General features: G+C 36.7%; 2 pseudogenes; both read right to left on the bottom strand.

Annotated features, from left to right (window-relative positions):
* The window catches only part of LOC111739354, a 28,414-nt pseudogene extending 21,402 nt beyond the window's left edge, over positions 1-7,012 (bottom strand).
* LOC111739571 lies at positions 2,181-2,298 on the bottom strand (annotated as a pseudogene).
* Positions 7,013-8,264: the final 1,252 nt, after the last annotated feature.

The raw sequence follows: 8,264 nt of genomic DNA, 5'->3' as shown, positions 1-8,264 counted from the left end.
GGTTTCTGGTGTGGCCTTTTGAGGCAACTATAAGCACAGCATCTGTGGGTTGCTTGCTGAATCTTAACAGGTGGCCCCGAAGGGGCAGAGGCTTGGGCTAAATTTGGCCTGCAGCTGAACCCCTCTCAGGACTGTGCCACTGGACACCTACTACACAAAGCCACATTAATAAGACCAGGAGACTTAGGAGCTTTGCTTAAGTACAAAGAAACAGACAGAGAAAGGCAGCCAAAATGGGAAGACAAAGGAGTGGAAACCATATGAGAGAACAGAACAGAGATCCAGATATAATGGAGTCAAGTAATCAATCTAACAGATTCAGAGTTCAAAACACTGGTTATAAAGATGCTCGATGAACTTTTGGGAAGTGTAGAGAATTCCAACAAAGAGATAAAAAACAAAAATGGAAATGGAAATTATAAAAGGGAACCAATCTGAAATGGAGAACATATTATCCGAGATGAGAAGTATATTAAATGGAATAAACAAAAGATTAATCAAAATGAATAAAGAAAAGGATCAAATGCCTTATCTAAAGGATGGGAAGGCCAAAAACATGCAATCAGAACAGCAAGAGATAAGAAGCCAAGACTATAAATAATTTAAGGAGAATATGGGACACTATTTAGGGTCCAAATATCCATCTGATCAGCATAACTGAAGAAAATCAAGATATTGAACAGCTGTTTGAAGAAATTATGATGGAAAATTTCCCTAATCTGGTGAAGGAAATGGACATAAAAACTCAGGAAGCTCAGAGAATTCCAAAAATCAGGGATCCAAAGAGGCCCACACCAAGACACATCGTAATTAAAATGCCAAAGGTTAAATACAAAGAAAGAATATTAAAAGTAGCAAGAGAAAAACAGATAGTTACTTATAAGAGAACACTCATAAGACTGGCAGCTGATTTCTCAAAAGAAACTATGCAGGACAGAAGGGCTTGGCAAAAAATATTCGACAAGATGAAGACCCAGGATCTACAACCACGAATAATTTATCCAGCAAAACTATCATTTAGAGTTGAAGGACAGATAAAGAGCTTCCTAGACAAAAATAAGCAAAAGAAATTTATCACCACCAAGCCAGTATTACAGGAAATGTTGGAGGGACTTCTTTAAGAAGAAAAAACATGTATCAAAAACAGTAGTAAAGAATGGTAACAAGTACATTCCTATCAATAAATACCTTAAATGGAAAAGAATTAAGTGCTCCAACTAAAAGATAGAGTGGATGAATGGATAAGAAAACAAGACCCCTACATATAAAAAGGAAGGCGATGGAAAAAGATATTGCTTTGATGGGCCTAAAAGGTATTTAAGTCAGACAAAGATAAATACTATATGATTTCACTTATATGCAGAAGCTAAGAAATAAAGAGAACTAATCAAACACAGACTCACAAATATAGTGGACAATTTGGTGATGGACAGAGGAGTGGAGGGTTTGGGAGGCTGGGAGGATGCGGTGAAGGGTTAAAGAAGTACAAATTAGTAGCTGATGGATGGTCACCGGGATGGGGAACACGGTATAAGGAATGCAGTTAGCATTAATACATTGGCTAGGTGGAGGGTCAGGAGGGGAGCATTTAGGGGGATCATTTTACAAACTATATAGATGTCTAACCAATGTACTGTATACTTGAAACTAATTTTTTTAAAAAAAATAAAAAAAAAAAAAATATATATATATATATATATACACACACATACATACATACATACACATACATACACACTGGAAAAGCCTTCCCAACACACTGGAAAAGCCTACCATTCACCCCTCCCTGACCTAGGTTAGAAATTATTATATAGTAAGATATTACACAGATCTTCAAGGAGACAAGAATACTGACAAGAAGAAAAAGTGAGAAAAGTTGAGAGAATTAATGATACTGAGGTGCTAACTTTTTAAAAAAATTTGCTCCTTGACATTTTATATTTGTTCTTTGGTCGCTTTTGCCCTATTTGTATATGGTGTGAGGTAGGGGTGAAGGTTCATTCCCCCCCCCCCCCATTTGTTGGAAAGATGTTCTTTTCCTCATTGTATTACTTGGATCTTTGTAAAACATCAAGTGACAGTATAAGTGAGGTCTACTTCTGGGTTCTTTATTTTGTTCCATTTATCTATTTGTCAATCTTCATGTCAGTACCACACCATTTTTTAATTTTTTTAATTTATGCCTACAGCACCCGGTTTTCCTAGGTGGTCTCCCATCCAAGTACTACCAGGCCTGACCCTGCTTAGCTTCCGAGATCAGATGGGATCAGACTTGTTTAGGGTGGCATGGCCATAGACTCTTTATATGTTATTTTATTTAACGTGTACCATGACCTTGTGGACTTACTCAAGGTCACAAAGCCAATTTTTAGTGTGGTCAGGATCTGAACTCAGGTCTATTTTTTTGCTATAACAAGCTGCCTCTCAACTAAGAACCTGACTGTAATACTTTGAATCTATCTTTGATAGCCTAAGATAAGGGATAGGGAAGATGCTATGGAAGAAACCATATGTCTTTCCCTTCCCTTCTACCCCTAACCTATGGAGGCTGCCATTTCCCTTTTTAAGAACTGGATCTCTAAAGGTGGGGCATCTGCCCTCACACACTGGTGGTGTGGACCCCTGGGGCCTAGCACCCCTGGCGCACTCAGGGGGCCTGGCGCACCCAGGGTATGGTCCGTGGCTTCACCTTGGGCATGATCCCAGGACCTGCTGCATGTAAAGCAGACGTGCTAACTACTACACTATGGAGCTACCCCCAGCATCTCTTTTAGTGGTTTATTACAAAACAATATTCTTTTTCACTTTTCTTCTATGACTTCTACACTTCAAATAGTGATGAAAGAGTGGAAAATCCCTTTGGCATCAAAAGAAAAAAAAGCAAGTCAAAGAAGTGTTTCTTTTTTTTATTTTTAAAATATTTTATTTATTATTAGTTTCAAGTATACAGTACATTAGTTAGACATTTATATGATTTATGAAATGATCTCCCAATTACTCTATTACCTAGCTGGCTCTACACATAGCCATTATATTACTGCTGACTACATTCCCTATGCCTTACTCCCCATCTCTATGACCATCTCTCAACTATTAATTTGTACTTCTTTAACCCTTCACCCCTTTCTCCCTGCCCCCCACTTCTCTCCCCTCTGGCCATCATCAGATCATCTTCTACATTTGTGAGTCTGTTTTCCATTAGTTTGTTCTTTTTGTTCCTTAGATTCTGCGTATAAGTGAAATCATATGGTATTTATCTCTATCTGACTTATTTCGCACAGCATAATAAACTCTAGGTCCACCCATGATGTTGCAAGTGATAGGATTTCATTTTTTTTTTTTATGGCTGAGTAATATTCCACTGTATACATGAACCAAAACTTCTTTATCCAATTGTATGCTGATGGGCATTTAGATTGCTTCTGTATCTTGGCTATTATGAAGAGCATTCCTGTGAACATAGGGGTGCATAGATCTTTATGAATTAGTGTTTTGATTTTCTTTAGATAAATACCCAGAAGTACAATTGCTGGGTCAAAAAGCAGATCCAGGTTTAATTTTTTGAGGAATCTCCAGACTATTTTCCATAGTGGCTGTACCAATTTGCAATTCCTCCAACAGTTGTGTGAGGGTTCCCTTTTCTCCACATCTTCAGAGAAAGGTGTTTCTAACATAATATTAAGGTGTTTCTTAATGACTTTTTTCTTTCTTTCTTAGATTAATATTTTAATAGTTAGGTGAATGAATGATTTGCTTCCCCTTCATCTTACTTGGGAAAAAAAAAAACCCTTAAAAAAACAACTCAGTATATTAAGGCATTGTAGGCCTTAGGGTAAAATGGATTTAAAAGGAATGAAGAAAATGTTCAATTATGTTTATTTCAATAGAACTCACCAACGAAAAGGCAAATATACAACACTGCTTATTCAATAAGAGTAATTATCAGGTAATAGTTATTTTAAATAGGGGCGTTTAAAGAGATAATAGCTAAAGGGAGAAAGCTTACCATTCTATTCTACCAGGTGCATACACCAGATATAACATCCACCTTCTTAAGTAGTGTCACACACTGTTGGTAAAAAGTGCCAAATAGTTGACCTGCTCAGAACATTAGAAATGATCAGGAGAAAGTGTAGAGAGAGCTCTTAGTTTCTTCTTAGTGAATAATTTCTGATGGGAGGAGAACTAATGAATTAAATGACTAAATACATGTTTGTTGGCTTTTAAAAAAATATCTGAGTCCCATTGTTAAACAGTTTTTATTTAAAGGATATAATTACTTCTTAATGTTCTTAAGAAAAATTTCACCTATAAACAATATACTGTGAGATTCTAATGTGCATTTAATGTTAGAGTATTCAGGAACCATTAAGTGTGAATTGAAAGATTAATGCATTCTTGTTTGTCTTACTTTATATCTAAGCCTAAATGTAGGCTGCTAAGTAAAAGATGTTTGGAAAATGTAAGCATTATCCTATCAGCTGAGAAATAGAATAGGGGGAAGAAAATGCTGCCAGCCTTGAAAAACACTAGGCTAGACAGGTGTTAAGCAATTCTTTTCCAAACCTAATTGTTTGAGATTCTTTACACTTTCCATATGTTCCAATCTAAGTTGAATCATTCATCATTCTTCATAGGTAGTCCATGCTGTTTCATCAACCTGGAAGGCCCTAACTTCTCTCCTATATCCTTCCCCAGCTTTCAAAGTTGGTTCCAAAAGCCAGTAGTAGTTAATGACATTTCTTTTTCTATTTGACAGACTATCTCCCTCCAAACCTGAAGTTATTGTGCATCTTTCTTGTGGCACTACCCAATTCTGTTTATGGGTTACAATTAAGAGCTGTCACTGGATGTCTTTTGTCTACAATCCTTATTATGCTTTAAAAACTTATTTAGTATATGCAACTTAACTCACCCAGTAGCAATAATTTCAGAGTTGATATACTGTCTTTTCTCTCACTAGAGATGCAACTCCATGAGGCTATTTGGTTTTAAAAAAGAAAAAGTCTTACTGTGTTCTGAACCTGGTACATCTGGCAATTATGCAGTATGGAAACTTCATAAGTCATTTGTTCTTAACTCTGGCTCCCTTCAGAACTTTTTTAATAACAAAAATCTCCAGGCCTCATTTCTTAGTCCTGAAGAGGGGCCAGTGGTGAAAAATTCCATATCTCATTCTCTGAAGACCCCACACTTGGTTCATTCCTTCATTATATCCTGAGTCCTCAATATGATCATAAGGTCTTATGCTCAGCCAGGACATAGTGGTACAATTACACTAATTTTTAAATTGAAATACTTCTCTACCTGATGGTAATTAGTAGCTGCCTAGTGCCCCTCTGAATGTTTCAGGATCCTGAGACAAATAGGTTAATGCATGGCATAGCAGAGGATTTCCAGCTCTTGCTCCTGCCTATTCTAATTGGTTAATAGCTGTGCTATACCAGTTGCTAAATATTTTGAATATCACCTCTACTGATAACATCTTTTCTTTAAACTTTGGCTTAAAACCCTTGATTCTGATCTTATCTTAATCCTGGAGACAGTGCCTGTTTGTTCCTTTTGCCTATATCATCTCTTCTCTTCTTTGTGTCCTACTAGCTACAATCCAATTGTTTAGCCTAGCTTCTGGTTTTAGCACCAGTCCTCTGCTAAACAATTGCCATGCTTCTACAAGGCTTTTAAACTATAAAAGGCACTGATAACATCTGAGGGAGGCTAAGTAAAATCCATTATTAAATTTATCTTAATATTAAACATTTGAATTGTTTATGGATATAAAGAATTAGACTATGACCAACCAAAATGATTACCTGAAACATTATTCAGAAATAAGGCCCAAAGAACACATGCAGAAAGGTAATGCAGTAACATTGATTACTTACTAAGTATTACTAAGCACATGATTTTTTCAAAATTCCCAAAGTCATTTTCAAACTAAGGAGTTAATATATATAATTAATGGCTCTGACCAAAAGAAATTAGAATATTTAAGACACAGATGTATTGCTAAGACAAGTGTGACTAGGGAGAAATACATTGCTGTTTTGTTAATATTCATATTTAAGTCCAGATAATCAGCTTTTTAGCCATCAACAAGGGAAAAAATAGTCAGGATACTGGATATCTTTGAATGGCAAATAATCAACATATTAATTGAGAGCTGCTAGAGTTCATAGGGGACACAAAGAAGTGTGAGACAGTACCATACTAAAGTTTATTTGCCTGAGGAGATAAAGCTGTTATATTGCAAATGGTGATCCAACAAGCACAGTGTAAATGTCTGGCACAGGAAATATATTTCACAGGAGTTCAGAAGAGAACTACCACTGTGGGTACAATTTTCACACACAAAAAAATGAGCTCTGAGTCTGATCTTGAAGGAAGAGAAAGATCTGAAGAGGCCCAGAGACTGACAGGGCATTTGAAATATAAGCAAAAGGAAACAGCAGGAATACGTTTGATACGTTGGGGTGGTGGTGGGTCACAAAGATAAGTTGCAGAGGGCAGGCGTCTAGACCTGATTCTATGGGGAAGCCAGGGAAGGTATGTATCAGCATCTCAAAAATGGAATAAAGTTATAAATATGTTGCTTTGGTAGTAATAAAAAATTCTTTAAGGAAACAGGCTTAAACTTGGAAAGCCAATCAGTAAGATTTTTTTTTTTTAAGGAAAAAGTGCTTTTCCTTAAGTCAGAAGACACTGATCACAGATATCCACTAGAGGGCAGACAAGTCAAAGCTTACATTGTGGTTGAACTGGCGAAACGGTGCATCCACAGAAAATCCTAAAAGAATTTGTTGTTTAAAGACCATTTTCAGTGCCTTGAACCATGGACAGAGCCTTAAATTGGCAGGTAAATCTTTCACAGAATAGCTTTCTATGGTATAAAATTGCAAAAAATTCTTAATTGAAAAATGGACCATTGGAAAAGTTATACTTTGGGAATCTGACTTTGCTGACAGTGCTTATACATGACAAGCTTACCGGGAATGCCGACAGCAGCACCCATCATCACTAGCTACCTTACCTCAATCTAGCTACCCCACCCATCTCACTCACATTCTAACCACCACTCAAGCCAAAGCCTAACAATGTGTATGCTATCTGAACCATGATTTCAATCTAGGTTCTCCTTTTAGTTATCTGGGTGAGTGCTTGGTCTTAAGGACTCCTATCTCTTTAAAGTCAGAGTGAGGTGAGGCCATCATACAGAGTTTCTTATATGAGCAATTGCCTCAGCAGGCTGAGGAGTTGTTATATGGGGGTGTTGGTGGGAATCCTCAGGTCTCACTAACTAGGTCATAGCATAAAGATTAACATCTAAATAAAAGGGCTGAGAATTCCATCAAACTTTTTAGATACTAAGGCTAGATTTTGCAAAGTACTATAAATACATTTTCTGTTTTGATCTCTTGCAAAATGTCCATCATTAAAGGTACAAGGGCAATCCTATTTAGTAGGTTGACTTCCTGTCATTAGCTGGAAGTAGTTTTCTTCCATTCCTGACCAATGCTAGTATCACAGGCATTTTCTTTCTCCTTGGAAAATGACATTTAGTTTCAGATACTAGGTACTTCTACTGCAAGTAAATTTTGCTCTACTGAAATTCTTGTAGTATTTCCAACAAACCAGGCCATCCTGTCTCTTAGACTTTGCTCTGTTGTTCCCTCTGTCTAGTATCAACTTTGTTCCCCTCTTTGCTTGCCTGCTTCTACACATCCTTCAGCCTGTAGCTTAGGTGTTCCTTTCTCCAGAGGCTTTCCTCGATGCCTCTACCACTGAGTTCTGTGCTCTTTCCAAGTGCAGCCATACAGTTGTTTGGTGTAGAAATTTTCACACTGTTTGTTTACTTGTTGGTCTCCACATTATAAGTTTGAAGGCAGGAACTGTATCTTAATCACTGCCACATCCTCAGCATCTAGCAATGCTCAATAAATATCTGTTACATGGATGGCTAACATAAAAGAAAGGCCAAGTATAGTAGGACAGATCCTTCAAATGAGGTCATTCTTTTTCTATAATGTTATAGATTCAGTCTTCAAACATTATTTACTATACATAATTTAAATACAAAAATGTAGTAATAATTCCTAGCACATGAATATTCATAGCCATACCTATCCCACATTTTCACATGGTCAATCATTTTAGAGACTTGCACAACAGAATTCTGATTAAAAATAAAGATGAATGGAACAACACTGTCAATAGTAGTTATAAATTACTGAACTAAATCATCCTCCTCTTGTTTTAGGATTGGG

This window comes from Pteropus vampyrus, unplaced genomic scaffold (assembly GCF_000151845.1).
Source record: "Pteropus vampyrus isolate Shadow unplaced genomic scaffold, Pvam_2.0 Scaffold50, whole genome shotgun sequence".
Classification (NCBI taxonomy): Eukaryota; Metazoa; Chordata; class Mammalia; order Chiroptera; family Pteropodidae; genus Pteropus; species Pteropus vampyrus.
This window is presented reverse-complemented; position numbering and strand designations above follow the sequence as displayed.